Source organism: Equus caballus, chromosome 16 (assembly GCF_041296265.1).
Source record: "Equus caballus isolate H_3958 breed thoroughbred chromosome 16, TB-T2T, whole genome shotgun sequence".
NCBI classification, from domain to species: Eukaryota; Metazoa; Chordata; class Mammalia; order Perissodactyla; family Equidae; genus Equus; species Equus caballus.
This window is the reverse complement of record NC_091699.1, coordinates 27,220,307-27,244,658: the sequence shown is the minus strand read 5'-3', so window position 1 is coordinate 27,244,658 and position 24,352 is coordinate 27,220,307. Positions and strand designations below refer to the sequence as shown.

The 24,352-nt window shown below is 35.2% G+C and overlaps 1 protein-coding gene and 1 non-coding gene across 2 annotated transcripts in view; one reads left to right on the top strand and one right to left on the bottom strand.

The window, feature by feature from the left end:
* The window catches only part of LOC138918166 (uncharacterized), a 130,703-nt gene that overhangs the window by 88,603 nt on the left and 17,748 nt on the right, over positions 1-24,352 (top strand). The gene's annotated exons all lie outside the window — the stretch shown is intronic.
* LOC111768509 (U6 spliceosomal RNA) lies at positions 954-1,060 on the bottom strand. The gene has a single exon (XR_002800909.1). It is a non-coding gene; the product is annotated as a U6 spliceosomal RNA (small nuclear RNA).

Sequence of the window (24,352 nt, the reverse complement as noted above, 5' to 3'; positions counted from 1 at the left end):
CTTATATAACAAATTACCACAAATGTAGTGGCTTGAAACAACATATCCTATAGTTCTATGGACTAGAAGTCCAATACAGGTCTCACTTGGTTAAAATCAAGGTGTTGGCAGGGCTGCATTCATTTCTGGAGGCTAGGGGAAAATTCATCATCCATTTCCTTGTTTTTCCCATCTTCTGGAGGCTGCCCACATTCGTTGGCTTATGGCCCTCTTCCTCCATCTTCAAAGCCAACAAAAGCAGGTAGAGTTCTCACATTGAATTACTGCGACTAATTCTTTGCCTACTTCTTCCAATTTCACGGACCTTTGTGATTACATTGGGCCCCCCTGACCTTTCAGGATAATTTCCCCATCTCAATATCCTTAACTTACATCTAGAAAGTCCCCTTTGCCACATTAGGTAACATATTCATAGGTTCCAGGCGTTAAGACTTGGACATATTTGGGGGGCCATTTGGATACACCACATTGATTTGTGCATTTATTAATTGATGGACATTTGGGCTGTTTCCACTTTTTGGTTATTATGAATAACGCACTTGTGGACTTCACATATGTATGTTTCCATTTCTCTTTGGTATATACTTATGGATGCAATTACTGGGTCATATGGTAACTATATTTAACTTTATGAGAAACTGCTTTGTAAAGTAGCTGCACCATTTTACAGTCTCTCCAGCAACGTAAGAGGGTTCCAGTTTCTCCACATCCTCATCAATACTTGTTATTTCCTGTTTTTTTATTATAGCCATCCCTACATTTTACTTTCTGATTAATATCTGGATGGTAAATTTATTTTCATCATTTCATCTTTAACCTATGTATTTATATTAAAGTGATTTTCTTGTGAACAGCATAAAAATGCATCTTGCATACTGTATTATATATGTATATATACTATAGCACTTTTAATCTTCACCTGTATAATACTTTTGTTTGAGAGCCAAGTTTTAAAAAATGTGGAACACTTCATGAATTTGGATGCCATCCCTGCACAAGGCCCATGCTAATCTTCTCTGTTTCATTCCAATTTTAGTATAAGTGCTGCCGAACTGAGCATTCTCATAATGTTTTTACTTGCTTATATCCTTACTAGATTGTAGGCCTTGTGAGGGCAGAGATAATGTTTAATCTGCTTATAATTTTCTTTCCTAACTTTATACATTTAAATATTTGTTGAATGAATAGATGAAGCTTTAGAGAATTTCACTGTGCAAATTTTATTCAGAAAGCTTAACACATGGTTGGTTCTTCATTGGTTCTCAATCATTTTGTGTTGGGAGCAGCACACCTGAGTGTCTTGGTTTGCACTTAAAGGGATACTAAACTGAATCCCTTTTTTTGGTACAAAATGCTTGTTAACCTGTTGATTCCATCTGTTTCCAACTGTTTGCCAATCTAACAATTACTGTCTTCTTTCTACTAAGTCTCTTAAGTTCTTTTTGTTCTAACAATTATATGGTCATTTCTAGGGCTGATTGGATATAATGCTCATTTAATATACTATTCCACTCCACATGATATTCCACATTTTGATCAAAAACATTCCATCTAACAGATGTGTCATGAGAGGATAGCTCTTCAGTTGTAGCAGAAATAAATTTGGCACCTGATTGAAATTGTTGGCACAGTAATGAAGAGGTATCGGGTTAACTGATATGCCATGGCATGATAATGCAAAACAGCAAAGTATTTATTGAACGAATACATTAAAAAAATTTGAGATATGACAATATCTGAAGAGGTCTAAAGAACATTTTGTAAATGTGAAATCTCCTACATCTTTGTCACTTTGATGTTTTCAAGTCTGCTAAAGGATTTGTCAGAATTAATTTACAGATAGAGAATCTGTTTTTACATTACTAAGAAAGGAAACGTAATTTAGTTTTAAAAACAAAATTGTAAACAAAGCATAGACTCTTCATCATGGGTGATTAGAGAAGACTTAAATGGAAATGACCAATGGCTTTTAATTATAGGAGAATAGATATTGCAAGGTTTAGTATCATCTCGTAATATAAAAATCTGTTTTTAATACCCTAGATTAAATGGAATAGATGGTGCTTTTAAAAAATATGTATAGATTGGTTTTTTATGAGAGAGAAATTACTTTGAATTGTTTTCTAATTCTTTTCTGTTTCTCACACTTCTCCCCTGGCTCAAGTTAAAACTCCTTGGCGGTAGGAACTGTGTGTTTTAGTTGCTACTTTCACAGCAGTGAGAAAGTGTAACGAGCATACATAGTAGCTGTTGATAAATATTTGAAAGCGTGCTGCCCTTCTGACAACTTCTATTCTGCCCTCACCTGGATGCCTCTTCCAATACCCTTCTTCCTGTGTGGCTCTATAGCTTCCTTCAGTCCCTGTTCCAATGTCACCTTGTCACAGAGGCTTTACTTTACCATGTTACATAAAATCTCAGTTACTTTCTCCCTGGTTGATTGCCCTACTTAATTTTTCTTCATTTAAGAAATAAAACTATGAATTTTCTATAGACAGAATAAGAAAGTGTGTGGGAAATTCTAGCAGATTTTTAAACATAAGCTTAATTTTTATGGTGACAGTGATATATGCTTTTTGTGAAAGATTAGAAACTGTTTTTCTAATTTTTCAAAAAAAGTTAATTTTATCATGCAATGACATAAACAAGCTTAGCATTTAAATTTAGCACTTTCCAGGATTTTCTTTGTAAATATTAACTTATTTTCTGCTCTCATTTCTAAAGTTTAGAACACAAATAAAACATAGATTATTAAATTTTGAATTTAAATTACAATGGAACATATATACCAATAATTTTAATTATTTGGAGATGGAAAATTTGGAAAGCTATGTGACGTGAAAAAAGAATTCAAAATGCTATATTAACTGTGTCATCAGTATAAATTTGTTTTTTTAAAAGAGTAAAAGTAGCATCACATTTTCAAATAGTATATTATTAAGAATTGGAGATTTTAATAGTTACTTAAATGATATTGATGCTTAGATGTATCTATTTTAATTTTATTTTCAGTTAACTAGATAAATAATGGTAAAGCATTTTAAATAAAATTGAATTTTGCCATAGGTTTGCTTCTGTCTTCCATAAGGTATGGATTATATAATATCAATTTAAAAAGTTTATAGAGTAAAATTAAACCTGTGCAAGTTGACATCCTTAAAGTCAACAGAGATGCAGAGATCGAAAGATTCTCTGACATGTTTAATCAACAAAGCTGAACATAGTAACCTTCTGATTAAAGGATTATTTCTGTCTTGGCGTTGGTTTTGGAAGAATGCATGAGAGAATAGTTAGGATAATGTTTCGACTATGTGGTGCCAATGGACACTGAGACTTTCCTACTCGAACTTCCTTTTTGTCTAATACTAGTGTGAGTATCTAATATTGATGCCAACACCTACCTTGCAAAGTTGTTATGAAGACCGGAAATACATAATCAGTCAAGAATTAAGCACAAGAAATATAGTAGAAAATTCAGCACACAGGAACTTATTATCTAATGCATTCATTTGCAAGTTAAGTTTTACTGTTTGCTCATACACTGAGCTAAATTTGACTCTTTTTTCCCTAAGTATGTCTCACCAACACAACGTCTCAGCAATGGCTTATTCTTTAGAGGAAGCTGGAATACTGGCTCTTATGCCTAGATTTTCTAACTAGCCATGTGACATAGATTGTTCTTCATCCATTTTCCTATCCTGTATTATCTGTTTACCTGTAGCAATATAGGTAGGTGGTAAATCTAGAAGACAATACTTGCAAATAGCTTTCAAAATATATAAAATATTTAAAACTATTTTTTATATTTAAACTGTCTTTTCAGAGGTTACAAATTGATGGCGCTTGAACTAGTTGGGCCTTAAGACATTTTATCTGGCAAATTTATGGAATTTCCTTTAGAAAGAGCCTGAGTTCTCTGGTTTCCCATATTCTTCGCAACTCCTGTGCTCCTATTGACCCATTTTATTAATTTGCCTGTCCTGTAGATATTTGAACTGCTACCACAGCTCTTAAGTGTTGAATAATGAAAACTTATTTTGTGGCAACATCGAAAACTGCCAGTCGTTTCTTCGTTAAAACAAGTTTGGGTTAGCAGATCCTAACGCCTCTTTTAGCGTATCAAGCAGTATCATATTGTTACTTCCAGACAGGAATTCTTCTCAAGTGGCTCCTGATGGAGCTTAGGGGGTTTGTGCATTTGAGTGATAAAATATACAAAATTACATCTTTATTCTCAGCCTGTCCTTGAATTAGAATGTAGGCAGCAAACCACAATAGTATTAGCAGTACCTATGACTCTGTCACAAAGAGAAGTTACAGATATTTTGTTTCACCTTACACATTTTGCAGATATCTTGAAATAGTGTTCATCTTTATTTTGAAATTATGGTCATTGTTAGAACCACTGCTAGGTCGTGTTATTAAATATGTTATTAAAGTGCATATATTGCTGTGTCACAAATATGTTTTATTAATGTTTTGATAATCGTATTTCAGAATAATTTGCTTTCTTTGTATCCTTTGTAATTCAACGTGTTTTAGTTCATGCACTTAACAGCATTATTCTGAGAAGTACCTAGGTGAGAGAAAAATAAAACAAGAAAGAAAAAACACACTCTTGCTCTAAAACAATGTTCCTTTATCTAAAGAAACCACTTATTAGTTCAAAACAACTTACATATCAATTTTGTGCTGCCATATAATCTTTTATTTTCAGTGGAAGAAAATATATTAGAAATATTTATCTCCCAATTGCAAAATTATCCCTTTAGTCAATGTTTCTTTACTTAAAAACACCCTTCTTGCAAACACAATTATGTGCACATTTCATCTTTTAATACACTTAGCTCAAAGGAGCACAAAATGGTTTAAATTATGTATTAAGAGTTTATTACACCCACCACTGTATTTACATAGATTTGAAAATAGCAAAATAGCACTGTATAAATCACATACAATGGGTTTTTGAACCCATACAGGGTTTTGAAAACCTGTATAAAACATCCAATTGTAAACTTTTAAACAGCAGACCTGGACTTTGAGAGTCTGTTACTTCAATAAAATACAGCTGTTATTTGGTGCAACTGCCCAATTTCTGTTTTCTACATGTTGGAGGACCAGGCAGCATTTTAATCTTAATGTCAGCTGTGAGTTTGTGCAGAAACACAATCACTCCAAGTGCTTCTCTGTCTTTGGAACTATCAATGTGATGAGATTCCGTGCCAATGTAGCTTTCATCGAATCAGAGTGTGAATAAGAAGGATTATCCTCCCGCTGAACAAATTATGTTTTTTCTTACATGCTTCCCTGAGAACTTATTATGAGAATTCTGACTTTGAAGAGAACAGTATGGCATTAAAAAGTCTCCAACGTATTAAAAGACAGCTCGAAATACCAAAGTATTTTATTTAATACTATTGTAATATTACCCTTCCCCACCCTTACTCTCCCCAAAAAGGAAAAGAAAATGAAAGTCAATATGGAGAAAATATGTATATATATTATAATTTTATATCTCCAGCCCGGTTTTCTCCCTTTAACTCCAGGCCCTATGTAGTGTTGAAGAGAATAGTAATATTCTATACATTATATAATATATAATATAATAATTTCCAGTGTTCATGCTAGATTGTAAACTCCACAAAATGGTGGTCTTTCTTTTAGCCCATCATTTCAAAGCAGTATGCATTGGGATGCTTTATTGGTGAAGTGATCCTAGATGGTATCATAGGGACATGAGGAGTTGAGAGCAGAAAGGAAGGAAGCCAATAAATAGGTTACACAGCCACTCAATACCTCTGGAAAACTGTGGAAGGGAGTGTGGGAAACCTGTCAGAAGCTGGGATGGTTATTCTCCAGCTCTCATCCATTATTGGCTGCCAGTTACCCTGGAGGCATTAATGCTGCTACACTTTCTATTTTTTGTGGGTCCCATGCACGGGACAAGAGGAAGTCTAATGCTGCTACACTTTCTATTTTTTGTGGGTCCCATGCATAGGACAAGAGGAAGTCCTCAGGTAGAGTGTCAGGTGATCACAGCATAAGGCATTCCACAGCTGCAGGACTCATGAGCACAAAGAGATATCAACTGTCATATCAGGACATGGTGAAGACAATTTTTATATGATTCATAGAGAAGAAGCTATATGAGATTAGGAGGGAAAATCTCATAGAAATTCTCAGAAAACTGGACTAAAAATAAAGAAAAAACACCTCCCAATGCTTTTTAAAGTTTTGCTATTATCATAATCATTTAAATTTGTTCAACAGAAGCATGCATGCTCTTAAAAAAACTTTCAGGGAGAAGGTAGGCAGAAGGTATGAACAAAGTGTGTGCAACGAAGAAAGAAAAAGAACAAAATTGCTGTAATGAAAGCAAGCAGAATGTGCTCAGTCTCCCACAGTATTTCAGCAGCACAGAAGGCATGAAGCAAGAACCAAGGGCAAATATCTCACCCTTTATTCCCACGAGGCAGAACTTCTACTGCGAAAATTAACAGTCTTTTGCTTCATCAGAATTTAAATCATACACAATTTGCAGTCATACGCTCACACTTCTGAAATAGTTATATATAGTTTCTTTTTTGGAAAGAAAATATTCATTCTGCAGCCTCCTTTGGAAAATGCCTCAGAATTATGGACAGTTTCCCACTTTGAGGTAATAGTTTGTTTTACTTATTTTCCTCTGACTAGAATATGAACTCCGTGAGATCAGGAACTGTGTGTGTGTGTGTGTGTGTTTTATAATTTACTAACACAGTGCCTGGTACATAGCCTTCATTCTATACATCATAGATGAATGAGTGAATTTAATTGGATGTGTTATATGAAATCCTTTCTATAATCTTGTGGTTCATAAAGGGGGTAACGGGAGATGATTTTGTCCCCCACCTCCCCAGACATTCGTCCGTGTCTAGAGAGATTTTTGGTTGTCACAACAGGAGGGAGGACACTACTGGCAACTAGTGGGTAGAGGCCAGGGATGCTGCTAAACATCCTACAATGCACAAGGCAGTCTCCACAACAAAGAATTATCCATCCCCCTATGTCAACAGTGGCAAGTCTGAAAAACCTTTCTATAATACATCTCAGTATTTGGTCATTTGCTTATTCTATTCACAGTTTATAAAATGTCCTATTATTCAATAACCAGCAAGTTTCTTTGTTGTCCAGCGTTAATCAGTCTCACTTAACTAATCATGTATAAAGTTATTTGATTAATTCTAGAATTAATATGTCTGCCTGGAGTTTGAATTCTCCCAGAAGCCAACCCAGATACAAGTATTCCTATGCAAGTAGTTTATTTGAGAAGTGATCTCTGGGAATGCCCATAGGAAGTGGGGAACTGAGGTAGGGGGAGAAAGGAAGCCAATCAGTGGTGTAGCATTGTCAAGATATTTACTACTGTGGGTAACTGGAGCTAAGTCCCACTAGAGAACCCTGGGAGACCAGGTAGATTTTGGCTCAAAGTTATTCCAATGGAGGAGCGAGGACGCTATGCTATATAGCCACCGACTCCCTTTCATCACTGGCTGAAAGCCGCTTTCAGAGGCTTTAACTCTTAGGCACTACTGGCTTGCCCTCCACGCAGGTTGAGTATACGCCACAGCCGGATAAAGACTTCCGGCAGAGAGTCATGGATGTTCATTTTAAGCAGCCTTTGGTGTGGCAAAATAAGTGCCGAGAGGATGTGGCAGGCACGAACAGCAGCTACTCCACCGTGATATGGCAAGCTTATGACAAAACATGAGTTCACAGTGAGAATTATTTAACAAAAATTATTTGCTGTGAGTTTTTACTAAACTCTTCCTTTTCTTTTTGAAGACTCAGTACTCTTTCATCCTTCTTCTTCTTAATCTTTGTGATATTTTAGAATCATAGAATCATGAAGCCTTTCAGTGTATCTAAGCCAACCTCCTCTGTACCTTGGACAAATGGATATTTAGCCTCTGTTTCAGAATTTTTGTCCTGCTGCTGTCTAACTATTTGATTAATCAAATTGATGGCAAGCAAGAAAGAATCTGTTTTTCTTTGTGTTTTCACTTTTCACTATGGATTAATGAATGTCAGACTGTCCTTGACATCTAGATCTATTGCTGTTGGAAATGCCTTGACATTAATACTTGATTTATTCTTGGAGAAGGATATTAGACTCAAAAGAATTGGCAAAATTTTAGGTAGAAAATGGTGAATCTTTGAAAGTCTCCGTATTTTGTGTACATTTATAGTTTAAATATTAATGAAAGTTTTCCATTAAACACTCATTCCAGATAAGTATGTGGTACTAATTTATAAGGAAACACAGAATTAGTTTTATAGAAACTTCTCAAACTAGTATAAATCAACCCCCAATGCAATATTCATCTCTGTCCACACATTATATTAAAGTGTGCTAAAATGTGTAAATTTAGCCCTGATACATAGGGGCTGAAGGCTCTTTTACATGATTTATGGGATCCCTGAAGGATTTATTTCTCCTCCCCAGTCGTTTTTCTACTATGGTCTCAAGATTTATATTATCCAATCAGGTAAAGACCACTTTCAACCCTATTTGAATAACTGCTGATAGGTCATAACTTTTCTAGAAAGGTATATCAGATCTTTTAGTGATGTTCTTTGATTTGACAAATCTTGAAAAGCTAAGTTTGGCTGCTGAGATTTTCAGCATCAATCCACTCTTCGTGTTCTTACAGGTCTTTTTTAAGTCTTGAAACACAAGAATGAACTGTCTACATCAACTTCTCAAAAACTGTTACCAAAAAAAAAAAAAAACCTGTTACCAAAACAACTCTTCAACTTACTTTGAATTTAATTTCAGGAAAGAATATCAATGATTTTATGATAGTTACAACAATTTACTGCCATGCTGTACAATTCATTTTCTTTTGCTTAAGTTTATTTTTTTCTTCCAAGTTTGATTAGGTACAATATAATATGTGTGCGTTTATCTCACGTTTTATTCACTGCTATTACTTAAAGGTTTTATTTTTCCCTTCTCTCCCCCAAACCCCCCAGTACATAGGTATATATTTTTAGTTGTGAGTCCTTCTAGTTGTGGCGTGTGGGATTCTGCCTCAGCATGGCCTGATGAGCGGTGCCATGTCTGCGCCCAGGATCTGAAACAGTGAAACCCTGAGCCGCCGAAACGGAGTGCACGAACTTAACCACTCGGCCACGGGGTGGGCCCCTCACTGCTATTACTTATATCACTCTATAGAGCATTAACAAAGGGCAAGGACACTAGGTAAAGACTTTTTACGCGTTTTACATGTTATTTTATAAATATTTTATAGAAAGTTGATCTAAGATGAAGTTTGGTGCAATTAAAAACATAGAAAATGTTATTTAAAACATTTAGATGATGCCAATAGAACTATATTCAATAGTTTATGCCAATTATGTTACAGAAGAGATTCTAAGACTATGAAAGGCACCAGTTTTAATGGTGTTTTACGGGAAGATATTTCTTGAAGAATGAATTTATATATTTCGACAGTGAATCTGGCGTGAGTTTGCCCTAGTTCCATTTGTGATATATGGATTCTGTTTGGTATCTTTGACAAAGTGCTATAGCAATCAACCTGCTTTTTATTTAGCATTTGAAAGGAGAATCAGCCAAATTCTAATCTCAGATGCATGAACTTATCACATATTTCATGAAATATACTACTTGGCAGTACCAGAACTGGATTTGAGAAATTTGTGGCAAAGCGAAAGGCACGTGGGGGTGGATGAATTCATTTTCAAGGAGTGAACTTGGGGCTTTACTTGTGCCTTCAAGAACATATGACTTTTGTTTTTCTCTTCAAATTCCAGTCAGTTCAGGAAACTCCTTGTCATTTATCAGTGGGCAGTATAGAGAGACTAACCATTTGTGTGGGGAGAAAGGAGGGCCGCAAAATTTGGAGTCAGAGATCACCTGAGACCTACTCAGTGCACAAGATGGTTTTGTTTTCCTTCAGTGCTCCCTGATTGAACTAGTTATTGATCATTTACATTCTCCCACATGAATTACACTTATGTTTACTTTTACAGTGTATATACACTGCCAAATATGACCACTATTTTTTAATATAGGCTTTCTTGATTTGATTCTTTCCTCTCACTTTCTGCACCTCACAATGAGTAAAGCTATAACAGTATTAGAAGGTGGCAGAGAACTTTTAATATTTATACAGTTCAAACTTTTAAACTTCTGCTCACCCATGAAAGGCAATGCAAAATGTTTCATCCTGTGAGCCTTCTCCATTGAGTCTCAGAGTGCAACTTAATTGTATCATTAAGAGAAATATTTACTGCAGGAACTCATATTTTGTACATTTTAAGTTTTATATTTTGTGACTTGATCATCTGTTCTATACACCGTATTTCTACTCTGTTATATATGATTATGTTTAGTTGATTGTAGTTTTTTGACAAGTTCTAATGAAATATCCAATTGTCAGTCTTTAGTTTTCTTTACTGGAGCTATGGCTCTTAAACATTATTATTTAATATGACTAATAATACCCTTTTTGGATGTAGGCTACCTTCTGATAGACGCTTAACTATTCTGAAGGAGGTAGCTTTATTTTTAAACATGCAATTCAATTGAAACTGACATTATGCAGTTCAAAATATATATATTTAATCTCCTTTCACTTTGAAGAATTACAATCCCAAAATGCACTTCTTTCTGTTATTAATAACAACTATACCTGAAGATCAAGGCCTATAGGGAAACCATATGCACCACACACTACCTATTTTAAGTGGAGAATTTAAAACATACACACTCAAATGTAGTATCTTTCTTCCCTCTTAGATACTGTTTGAATATCTCATCTGCAAAAGAGTCTCAAGCATAAATATTTGGGATGTTTTATTGTAACTAGCCCTTTTCACTCTGCAAAAAACATACAGTTTGCATCATGTAGTAAAGACTCTTTGCAAATCAGAATGGATGGTATGAATGAGAGAAATCAACATTACCTTCTAAGTGGCTATGAAGAATATTGGGATTCTTGAGTCTTAGTTTTGACTCTCCCATTGATTTAATATGTGATAGGGAAAATGACTAATTCAAACATTTTACAATGGGGTCTTACATCTTTTAGAAATATTTAGACTTACCATGTAGTAATTTCTACATTCCCTTGAGTAATGTTGACTTTAAACATTAAACATTGAAAAAACTTAATGTACTGGCTAGACCAAACTCTTCTATGGAGGTGTTGTTACAGTTAGTTTTTATTATTATTCTTGCAGGAGGTTCAGTGCATAGCTGCCATATCCTCTTTTAAATTGAATTTGCATCCTTGTCATTTAACATCATCCAAAATGAATGTCTGACTATGAAACATAGTTACCTGAGTTTATAATATAAAAATCTGATGTACACTAAGTTAATTATTAGCAATGGCAATTTGATGATTTAGTGACCAATAAAGACTCATGAAATATTTCAAAATCTAGTATAGATATTGAATTTTGGGGGAGATTTACGTATTTAATATCTTGGTTTCATTGATGAATCCTACCTTCTCTAATCCAACTCTTAATTTGGCTGACTTTCTTTTAGTTTTTATTTAGCATAACATTTTACTAAACTGTGATAATTAGCTAAACGCTCAAAATTCTACAAATGCTTATTGAGCCCCCACTGTGCCTGATACCACAATAGGCACTGAGCAAATGCGTTACTCATAAAGATACCAGTAAGACATCTTTCCTGACCTCAGAACTTCACAGTTTATTCAAACACAATCTACGATATGACAAGAGTGATGATAAAGGAATAAAAAAGGGAAGTACTAATGGCACAACTAAGAATTCTAATAAACAATAAATCATCAAAATCCTTTGTGACCCATTTTTTTCAACAAATATTTATTAAGTACTTACTATGTACCAGGTCTTATTCTAAGCACTGGGAATAGATCAGTGAACAAAACAGACAAGATCCCCATTCTGAGGCTAACATGCTAGTGTGGGGAGATGGCAAATAAATCATAAGTTATCATAAATAAGTAAATTATGTAGCATGCAATATTTGATTGACCATTTTCCCCTTTCGGTGCAAATAAACTTATATCCTGATAAAGGGACATATGTGAGGCAATTTTAGGAAACTATTTAACTCACATTATTCATGTTAAATATTCAAGTATATTTGAAAAATATGAAATAAGTTCTAGGTTGACCTCCCCAAATTTCATGTTTTTTTGCTGCTATGATGCACATATCTTCCCTTATTTAGTGGCTCTGAGAACAGAGTATGTCAATTAATCAATAGGATGTAACAATCATTGTCAACAGGGCAGCAGGTGCAATGCCAGTTTTCACCAGCTGTGCACGCACAAACTCGAATTTAAGGCGTGGTGTGATGGGACAACCACTACCTCTCAACCTTTCAGTTAACACACCATTTACGAACTCATTAAAGAAAGAGTATGAGTCCTGATTGTGATCTGAAACCATCCATTAATTCTTTGTGTAAGTTCAAGAAAGCACTGAATCAAAAGTGTGTTGGCCGCTTAGAAGAAAAAACTGAAGACATCGAGGAGCAATCTTTTGAGAAATACTGTACCGCCAGTGCTGTCCGTGGCACAGGGGATGATACTGTGTGGGGAAAACATGGACATAGATGACTGAGTAGAAAAGGGATTCAGGAAAATTGTACTCTGAGTGTGAAAATGTTTTGAAAATCCATACTCTACCCAATTTATTTGGCTTATATTTCTCTTTTTATGTGTACACAAGAGTGATATGTTAAAGAAGTTAGCTGAGTCTGAAAAAGCTCTGCAATATTTTAAAATAAAAATTTCAGGTAGTATGAATGTATAATCAGTCAAATTGGCAACTTCTTTCTTCTTTTCAGTGGAATGTAAGTTATTGGTTTGTGTTCTAATTAATGGTGTCTTAGGTTTTATGAAATACAGTAATTTTATGAGCAATAACTGTATTTTCACTTTTATTCATGAAAATAATTATTTTCAAGCAAGGGAAATATTTTTTCTATGTTTGAAAACTATCACAAAAAAGATCATCTCTTTGGATTTTTACACATGAACCTTCCATGGTCAGCAGGTGGAAAAGAACGAGACCATCTGCTGCAATTAAACAAGGAAAGTTTCATGCAAATGATTAAACCATCCCATAAGCTATCAGCCAGAAAATGAAAAAAGCGTTAGCTCTTTTTGTCATTCAGAATAGTTCAGTCAGGTTTTGGAAGACCAGGATATCTTTTTTTTAAAGATAAGTTTTAGCATGACTTAGAGTTTTTCATCTTTACCACTCTTATTTATTTATTTTTTCAATGTATTCAAGAGACAGCCCTGATGGCCCAGTGGTTAAAGTTTGGTGAGCTCTGCTTCAGCGGCCTGGGTTTGGTTCCCAGGCACAGAACCACATCACTTGTCTATCATTAGCCATGTTGTGGCAGCAGCTCACACAGAAGAACTGGGGAGAAGGCTTTGGGGAGGAAATTAAAAAAAGAGAGAGAGGAAGTTTGGCAACAGATGTTAGCTCAGGATAACTCTTTCCCAGCAAAAAAAGAAAAAATATATATTCAAGTTGATTTATAACAATGATGTAGTTTTCTCTGTAAATTCAGTTATATTTGTATAGCTGTTGCTCTCTTGTACATGCTTAGCAGGTAGACTTAAGACTTTCAACCACTATGATTATGACAGTTAAGCACAATTGATTGTCCAACAGTATGATTGGAGATAAATGGCAGGGTGGTCAAGAATTAAGCATTTGCTTCAACTCCTGTTTAATATCACAATTTAAGTCTTTCTTCAACCTTTGGGTTCCTGATCTTCAGTTATTACCCTTCTTCCTCCCTTCTCTGCTCCATGCCAAATCACACACATAAGGAGTAATATTTTATCTTAAAAAGGTATGGGACAGAGACGTTTTTACTGTACATATTTGGTGTGTTGGGGAAGGAAAGAATTCTTTCTCATGCTCCTCAATTAATGCCCAGCAGCTACTATCTTTAGAGTTTTTTGATCAATTCTGATGAAAAAGAAAGTACAGCTATGGATGGATGATAAGTCATTTTAAGAATCAGATAAAATCTGGGCTTTCAATTACTGTTTTTGATTTAAGAATGTAGTACTTTTCTACTTTTATGAGCAAATGTCATTTTAAAAAATGTATGAGACTTTATTATTTATGTGTTTTTTTATTTGCATTAAAACTATCCTTAATAAAATAAATGGTCTATATACCATATGGTAAAAATACTGTTAACATTTCTACTAAAATTTCTTTCTAAGTTTATTGGTAGACTTTTCTCACTTTAAGTTACGTATTTTCCTTTTGTAGTTGAGGGTATTGGTGAAATTATAGAAAATCTAAATGACACATTATGAGATCCATATCTCAGCAACAGGGTTATACTGGGATGTATTAGTTCTATGATGTGCCAAGTAAATGAGCATTTTCTTTTTAATTTGCATAACTTTAAATTTTATCTACTTGGATCCAATTTTTTCTTTAAATATATTGTATTCTGTTCTGCCTTAAGAAGCAGAACACACTTGATTTTACTTGAGAGAACCCAAAAATCCGAGTCATCTTTATGAATATTGATTCTTCAATGGAAATCATAAAAAAAAGATTTTGGGGAGGGAGTTTTAAGGGGCAATTAATTATTATATGAAAATACTTTCATGACTGGTATTTTCTGCCCTAGGGACATCTCTTTCACCTACTTTTTGTTCAGGTCATTTTTCCCAGCCTCTCTACACCTCCAATGGCCATGAATACCAGCTATCTTTTTTACATTCATTGTTTTCTTTCCGTTTTTCTCCTTTATTTCCCCTCAGTTTTCTTTTATCTTTTCATTTTCTTTTTCAGACTCTTTGGCCTTCATCCTTTTCAGGTTTGGCTAATAGTTATCAGACAGCAAGAGCAAATCCCTGCTTTGTTTAACATCCTTTGTTTAGTTCTTCTTGGCTGGACTTATTGGTAAGGTTTTGTATTCCTTCTCTTTTTGGAACCATTTCAGAACATACGCCATGCCTGCTCTCCAAGTGCGGAATATACACAGTTTCCCTGTAATAAAAATGAGAGCCTTTGGATACCAATTTTATTAGCTTAGCAAAATGTGACTTCTGTACGCCAATTTTATGTAACGTGGCATTTGGATACATAGCAATATTTTATGAAGGACGCTACGTGTTGTTGCCAGAATTTGTATCTGATCTAATGTCTGTGACTGCTGTGCCAACAATATGGCTAATGAGTAGATTAAAAAAACCAAATCTGACAATTATCTGAAAAAAGTGTTTGCTTATTACAGATTATAATTTATATGATTCCATGAGATAAGAAGTTGGTATTGAAAGCTCTTTCTTAAATATTTGAAATTTATCTTCTGTGTAATTGACATATCTCCATGTCTCTGTATCATTCCAAACTACTTGAATGAAGTCATCAAAATAGTCACAAAGCTCATAACTTAGAGTTTTCACCATTACTGTCTGATACAACAAGGACCCAAGTATCGTGATGAAGCATACTCTGGTGAAATAACGTAACCAGGGCCATGCATCTTTTATTTAAGCCTTCTCTGTTGTGTAATCGCTAATGTTTGCCTTTTAATTACAGCTCCCCCTTGACTTGCAATGGGGTTATGTCCTGATAAACCCATCATTAAGTTGAAAATATTGTAAGTTAAAAATGCAATTAATACACGTAACCTGTCAAACATCATAGCTTGGCCTCGCCTACCCAAACGTGCTCAGAACACTTCCATTAGCCTACAGTTGAGCAAAATCATCAAACACAAAGCCTACTTTATAACAAAGTGTTGAATATCTCATGTAGTTTATTGAATACTGTACTGAAAGTGAAAAACAGATGGTTGTGTGGACACACAATAGTTGTAAGTGTATGAGTTGTTTCCCGTCATGATTGTGTGGCTGACTGGGAGCTTTGGCTCCCTGCTGCTGCCCGGCATCACGAGAGAGTATCCTATGGCATATCCCCAGCCTGGGAAAAGATCAAAATTCAATATTCCAGGATGATTTCCACTGAATGCTATCGCGGTAAAGTCGAAAAATTGTTAGACAAACCATTGTTCATCAGGGACCGGCTGCATATGTATTTCTCAGTTAAAACATAATTTTTTGGAATTTCTTCCCAATTTCTACATATGAAAATAAGTAAAAAGACTTTGTGAATCAAACCTATGTCTCTCTTTTGCTATGGCTTCACAACTCCTACTCAATTCCAAAGCAGTTATGTTTTTAAAGGAAGAGATAATGTGGTGGGATATATGAGCTCTTTCAAAAGAATAATGTATGGAAAGGCTAAGAGGCTGGCTCTGGCGTCACATTAACAAGCCTCAGTGTCATTATTTTTAATGATGAGCAAGCTGAACTTTTAATTCCTGGGCTTTACTTTCCTCATCTATAAAATGGGTGGAGTTGGGGAGATGTTAAGAGTACTTATTTTATAGGGCTGCAGAGAGGATTAAATGAGAAAATACATTTAAAGCGCTTACATATTCCTGGCCTACAGTAAATGTTTGATAAATGTTTGATTTTATAAATGTATTTTCAGAGTAACTGTGTTATATTTAGAGATGAAACGCAGGAACGAACAAGAATTTACAGATATATTTATTGGAGAAGCCATGATTACATATGAGAGTCACAAGTAAAAGGATGGCATGATCTTTCCTTATATATATTTCATTGAATAATCCATCTTCCACAGTATACAATCTAATTTAGTCCCGCGTGGAAAAACCTTCAGAATGTAGCCCAGAGGTTCAGGTTTTCCTTCTCTGAATATTGCCACTGTGCTGGAGAGAAAACAGGTAATGATACTGAATGGATTTGATTTTTTACTATCAAGAAATTTACTGCCTAAAAGTTACTGTATAAACAGAAGTTGATCTAGAATTTATGACACAAAGAAGATGATTTGGTTAGATGCATGGTAATCTCCATTACTTCTGATGAATGTAAGATACAAGTAACACACTTTAATTTTAACATAATATTTTCAAATCTGTTACCAGCCCTGATGTGTGGTGCCTAATATTGAAGATAATAGAGACGACATTTTGAAAGCCAAGAAGTAATAAAAATTATGGTGTCTGTTGATATTTCTGTGCACAAAAATAAAAAGCAGTTTGGCTTTGAGTCTTAATTTTCCAGAAATGTCTGTTTTAAGTTGTTAATGGTTCAATTGTCAAATCTAGAACATTTTTCACATGCTTCAACCATTTTCTCTCTCCCTTAAAAGTGAATTTAAGTGTTTTATGAGTTTGAGTTGCACAATATTTTAATAATTAATAATTCATTTTGTAGTAGTGCATTATTCTAGTACAATAGGATAATGACCCATTTCGTCAATGGGATACTAAAACATATGTACTTTGATCTGTGTCTCAATTAATCAGTCATCCAAAACTTTATCGAGGGATTCTAGAAATAATGAGGAATGCTTGGCATGGTATTAAATGTTTTCAAGGAGTTTAAGCCCAAATGGAGGACAATAGTAATGCATATGTCACAAGTAAAAGCCTAATTAACTGGACCTCCTAGAGTACAAAGGAGATTTTTCAAAATCTCTAAAATAACAGATAAATCTACAGAGCTGTCAGCATTTCATGTGAGTCATGCCACTTTACAGTGCAATGCAGCCCCGGAAGAGCTATGGGAGCTGGCTTCAGAGCTGAGTTTGTTCACTGCACCAGCCAGGTCAATGCCATGCCATGCCATCGCAGCTCACAGTTATCATCCCCACCTGAGGAGACCGTGCTTCACTAGTGAATGTAGCAATACCCTATTTTGGAAGGCTTCATGGGATAATACTGTACTTCTCATATCCTATGCAATCTCTGCATAAAGTTGTAAATTTGCCCAGGGAAATGTGAAAGCAGTGTCGAGCATAGTAGCTCCTATAAAATAGAATGGAGAAATGACAGTCATTAGTGGATCGTCTTCTATTGCAAAATGCTGAGGATGTGCACAGGGCTGTCACATGTGGTTGTTTAGGCTGTGTACTGCACAACTCTAAGGAACATTGTTTACATTATCATCTATGGAGAACGTTGGGCACATGAAGACCTCCACTATCATATGCAGTGGCCCTGTAGGTGCTAGTAATTACCATTTGCTTACTTAACCCAAGGACCATTTTTTCCCTACAAATGTTTGGTAACAGAGAGGAGTCCTCAGACTAAAGTGCTGATTCCGTACGAAGTAAATGGGTAGGCTTTTCACAACAGGTACGACTAAGTCAGCATAAGTGGCGGTGATGATGTATGAGTACTATCAGTTGCTTACATATCCTTTACGGATCCATATGGCAAGATTCTGACAGAATTCTTTGAAGGGGTAAGAAAATATTTTATTTCAGTTTCTGTTGTTTGTCTAAGTTCTGTATCAGTTGCTTTTGAAAACTGAATTGGTGAAAAGAGCCTTATGTTTTTGTGTGTTGAAGGATCTTCAGTGAAGCTTCAAGCAAATCTCTCTGCACAAAATGTAACAGTTAAATATTAGCTTAACTCTGCTATCACCTCCTAAGTCTTTACCAACCTCCCTCAAACTAACTCAACAGGATTAAGAATATTTCTAATGACTGGAGACGAAAGAGCTTATTTTCTTTGTACGTTCTGGGTAAATGCGTGTACATTTATGGTCAATGGCATATTTGGATACAACATCATAGGCTGAAGAACTGTGAACAGAGAAAGGAGTGTCAAATGTACTAACATATGCTGTATTCAGATTCAGCTGCCATCGTTTTCTTTCAGCACATTTCTGCACAGAGGAGGGATGCATGGATGTGATTGCCGTCTTGTAAAGATGAAATAGAAGAAACTGAATTACATACCTCTTACCTCTTCTGAGTTGAAATCATTTAACATGGTTAAAATGGAGAAAGAGATACCTAATGTTTTATGGACATTGCAGGCTCAGCTGCCTGGTCTATAGTGACAAAAACCAAGAGTGATCTCCTGTTAAAATGGCCATAGTCACTAAGACTAAAAACAACAAGTGTTGGAGAAGATGTGGAGAAAAGGGAACCCTCATACTCTGCTGGTGGGAATTCAAACTGATGCAGTCACTATGGAAAAAAGTATGGAGATTCCTCAAAAAACTAAAAATAGACCTACCATATGACCCACCTATCCCACTACTGGGTATCTACCCAAACAACTTGAAATCAACAATTCAAAGTGACCTGTGTACCCCTATGTTCATTGCAGCATTATTCACAATAGCAAAGACATAGAAGCAATCCAAGAGCCCATCGACCAACAATTGGATAAGGAACATATATGTACAATGGAATACTACTCAGCCATAAAAAAGACAAAAACATCCCATTTGCAACAACATGGATGGACCTGGAGGGTTTTATGTTAAGCGAAATAAGCAAGACTGAGAAAGACAAACACCAGATGATTTCACTCATATGTGGAATATAAGCAAACACATGGACAAAGAGAACAGTTCAGTGGTTACCAGGGGAAGGGGGTTGGGGGTGGGTACAGGGGGTGAAGGGGAGTACTTATATGGGGACAGAGAAGCAATAATGTACAACTGAAACTTCACAGTGTTGTAAATAATTATGAACTCAATAGAAAAGAGGAAATATTCGTAGTCTTAAAAGATAAACTGAGACACAATAAAAAGTTTGAGTTAAAAAAAAACGAGTGATCGAATAGGGCTGGATGTTAGATTGGGCGTTGATTGGGAAGCAATAGACAAGACTCTCTGAGGTGATGGACGTGCTATATCTTGAAAGCGATGGGAGTTACATGAGTGCGTCCACTTACTTATAATGGGTGCAATTTAGTACGTAATTTATACTTCAATAAAAGTGATTTTGAAATACTAACTGCCTGTATCTTAAAGGAACATTCAGGTAGAAAATACTTTTTTTCCTGTATTCTGAAGGGACAGTAGTACATTGTGTATATTTAAAAACAAAGGAACAAGTCTTGTTGAGAATTAATTCCTGAAGAACTGTGAATTTAACTAAAAATAAAAAATGAAAACATCGTTTAAAAATTTTCCCTGTCATTATCTCTATGAGTGTGTGTGAGTGTGTATGTGTGTTTTCGAAGAAATAGTTATCCTATTGCTAAGTAACCTAAAAATGTATTATTTGTGCTATAAACATTAAAAATTTTCTTGAAAATTGTAATACCGATAGAAATCAGTACATTTGTTTGAAATATTTGAGCAATATGAAATACCCCCTCTCATCCTTCTTTGTCCCCTGATACCCACTGCTCAAGTGGGACTTCACAGATGGGAGGTCACACTTGTACTTTGATGTGCAGCGTTTCAGATTTTACCCACTCATTCATTAAAGGGTTTTGGTATGAGTGAGTGGATTTTAAAAGGAGATACACACACATTAATTCTGCAACTTGATCTTTGCTTATGTATTTTAAAAATATTTCAAACATTACGAAGTAAGACCATATCCAGATCCAAATTCAGTTGGTCAGTTTAAAGTATATGTTTTCTCCAAAGTTTATTCCAGAGGGATTTTTAAAATTTTAAGTAATTAACGTGTTAAAGCTGTTGACTCTAAGGGATGTTATAGCAAATGTTTTAAACATTTTAAAATTATGTATAAATTACAAAGCATATATCTTAAGTTCGGCAAGTCTTGGCAAATGCATACAAGTGTAATCCAGAACCCTATATAGACAAACTTTCCCACCTTCACAGAAACTTCTCTCATGAGCTTTCTCAGTCAAGACCTGTTCCAACTCACCGCACAGCCAGCCATGTCAACTGTTTTTCTTTCATTAGTTTTGTCTTTTCTAGGACTTCATATAAATACAATCAAACTGTTGTTGCACTCTGTATCTAATCTCTATGGCTTACCAACATGTTTTTGAGCTTCATTCACATGTCAGTAATCTATTCCTTTTTATTGCTGAATAGTATTCAACTGTAGGACTCTCTTGCAATTTGTTTATCAATTCTCCCTTTGTTGGATATTTGGGTTACTTCTTATTTGGGGCTATTATGAAGAAGTGTTTATGACCATTTTTATTCAAGTTTTATGCATATATGCTTTACTTTTTGGGATAAATCCTTAGAAATGGAATACACTTGGTCTTAGAGCTAGTATATGGTTAACTTTTTGAGGACCCGCTAAACTCGCTTCTGAAGTGGTTGTTTCATTGTAGACACCCACCAGCGGTGCATGCAAATTCTGGTTAATAGCCAATATTTTAAAGCTATTAACTTCAAAGAGAGTTTGGTACCCACTATTCTAAGAGAACCATGAGTCTACATGGACAATTTGGCCACTGCCATCAGGGAGCTGCTTTCAGCTCTAAGAGGTCATTTTGTAGGGCAAGAGTTAAATGTCAGAAATCAAAGAACAGTTTAAACTTCTGCTAATTGTCAGGTGTATTAAGAAAAAGTCCTTGACTTTTCAGCTGTCCTTGGCAGATTTTACAATTACTACACATACTCCAGTATTAGATATATTTGGAAATATTATAGGAATTTGTAGTTGCTTAAAACAGAACATAATTTCCTGTTTTCCTTCTCAAAAGCTTGTACACACCACCATTTCTCACTGACTTCATTGTCAAGTGCATGACCCAGCACAGAACTAAACACATGCCTCAATATCGTCCCAAGTCTTCGAGGTCTCGCTAACCTTGACATTTCTGTATGTCTCTTAAGTCTTCCAATGGGGGCTTTCGGGTGCTTTAGACATCAGATTATCGCTCTACCCTTTACTTGCTTTAGGATTTGGGCAAGTTAGTTAACAAAGAAGGGGACAAATGGGGGCCATAAAAACTACATGAAGTGATGAAAATAAGCTCTTAATTAATAGATAATGGCAGAAATTTGTAGCTTTCAGATATTGCAGCAGTAGGAATCCCTTTCCTGAACACCATGCCATAGACGAAGTGCGATACTTAAAGAGTTCTAAATGTATCCTGTTTTCTCTGTGCAGTGTCTTTGTCCAGTCTTCCTACCCTCTGGACTGGCCTCTCTTCCCTTTTTTAGAAACCTACATCCTCCCACAACTAGAAGGACCTGCAACTAAGATATACAACTGTGTCCGGGGGGGTTTGGGGAGATAAAGCAGAAAAAAAAAAAAAAAGGTTGGCAACAGTTGTTAGCCCAGGTGCCAATCTTTAAAAAAAAAAAAATCTACATCCTCATTGTAGTGTTCAACACAAAGGCCACCACTTTATCTGAATCTCTCCAAACTTCCTCCCCAGGAAACAAGGAAACATTCATTTGAAGACTAACTGTCCTTTAAGAACAAACAAAACGATTTCGTTTTCATTGTAACTTGCCACCATGTTTTATACTATTAAAGAACAGTTATAATGAAAACAAAAGTTGAATATGAAAACATGAATGCGAAAGATACATGCACCCTATGTTCACTGCAGCAGTATTCACAATAGCCAAGACTTGGAAGCAACCTACGTGCCTATCAAGGGACAAACAGATAAAGAAGATGTGGTATATATACACAATGGAATACTGCTCAGCCATAAGAAATGATGAAATCCAGCCATTTGTAGCAACATGGATGGAACTTGTGGGTAAAATGCTAAGCGAAATAAGTCAGAGGGAGAAAGTCAAATACTGTATGATCTCACTCATAAATAGAAGAAAACAACAACAACAAACAAACATATAGAAATGGAGATCGGATTGGTGGTTACCAGAGGGGAAGCTGGGAGGGAGGAGGGTGAAAGGGGTGATTAGGCACATGTGTATAGTGATGGATTGTAATTAGTCTTTGGATGGTGAACATGATGTAATCTACACAAAAATTGAAATATGATGATGTACACCTGAAATTTATACAGTGTTATAAACCAACATTACTGCAATTAGAAAAATAAATTAAAAAAAGAAACCAAAAGATGTTTTGTCTCATTATTTATTTATATATCTTACTCTTTGAGAGGTAGGAAGAGTACCACACTATGTCGTTTTCCCATCTTTATCATCACCAAGAGACGTAACATTTATTAAGTGCTTCCGATGTGCCAGACTCAATGCAAAGCCTTGACATTATTAAACGTATGAGTCAAATGCACTTGGGAATTTTTTTAGTTTCACACACATTAGTTTCCATCCTCCAAACTTTCTTTGAATATGCTAATTTCCTCTAATCTATTATTGAGATTCAAGGTGGACATTGCATGAGAAATTAGTACAGAGAATGCTACATTCACTTAGAGTTGTGACAGAGAATAAAACTCACTGTATATTACTAATGTCTAATTTCCACTACTTTTTAAGATGTTCTTTCTCCCTCCCTCACTCCTTTCCTCTCTTTTAATCCTAGGCCATATATGAATTTCAGCATAAACATTCATGAATTGGACTATGATGTGGATGAATCACTGAAATACTAGATAGCTTTTTAAAATATGTACCTGCAATAAAAGATTTAACGTTTCTAGCTACTGGAAAGGGCCTCAGCCTTTGGCATTGGACATTTGAAGTTCATCTGAGAATGCAAGGTAATTTTTCAGGCATTGAAGAGATAGACCTATATCCAAAAAAGCTTTCCTCCATATCCTTGAAACTTTCTCTGACTTAAGCAAAAGTTGTGTTGTCTGTATAATAAGAACTTGTGATTGAAATGTGGTTTGTTTATTAACTTTATTGTAATTTTAGGCACAATGCTATTTTTAAGTAAATTTACTAGGTACAATTTATATACAATAAAATGAACCTATTTAACTGTACAGCTTAATGAGTTTTGACAAATGTGTGCCCTGTTCAATCACTGTGAATCAAGATATAAACTATTTTCATCACCTTACAAAGTTCCTTGGTACCCATTTTTAGCCAATTCCTCTCGGGTCCACCTCCAGGCAGCCACTTTTTGCTTCCTGACCCTAGATCAGTATCGCCTGTTTTACAACTTCACATAAATGGAATCATACAGTCTGTACTCTTGTGTGTCTGGCTTATTTAGCTCTCCATAATATTTTTGAGATTCATCCAAATTTATTTTTTTTCACATGATCTAAGAGCTATCATAAATTATTTTTTGGGTGTAAAGGATATGAAATAGAATATCAGTTGATGTTCTTTTTTTCCATATATGGATATTCAGTTATTCCAGCACCATTTGTTAAAAACGTTTTTCCCTTTCCACACTCAATTGACTTGGAATCTTTGTCAAAATTTTAATTGGCCGTATATAGTCTTTATTCTGTTCTCCTGTTCAAATTGTCTACCCTTGTGCCAATAGCCATTACAACACTGTCTTGATTACCATCGCTTTATAGAAGATTTTAAAATCAGGTGTGAATTTTGCTGTTCTTTTGAAGTTGACTTTATTTTTTTCAAAATTGTTTGACTCTTCTAGATCTTTG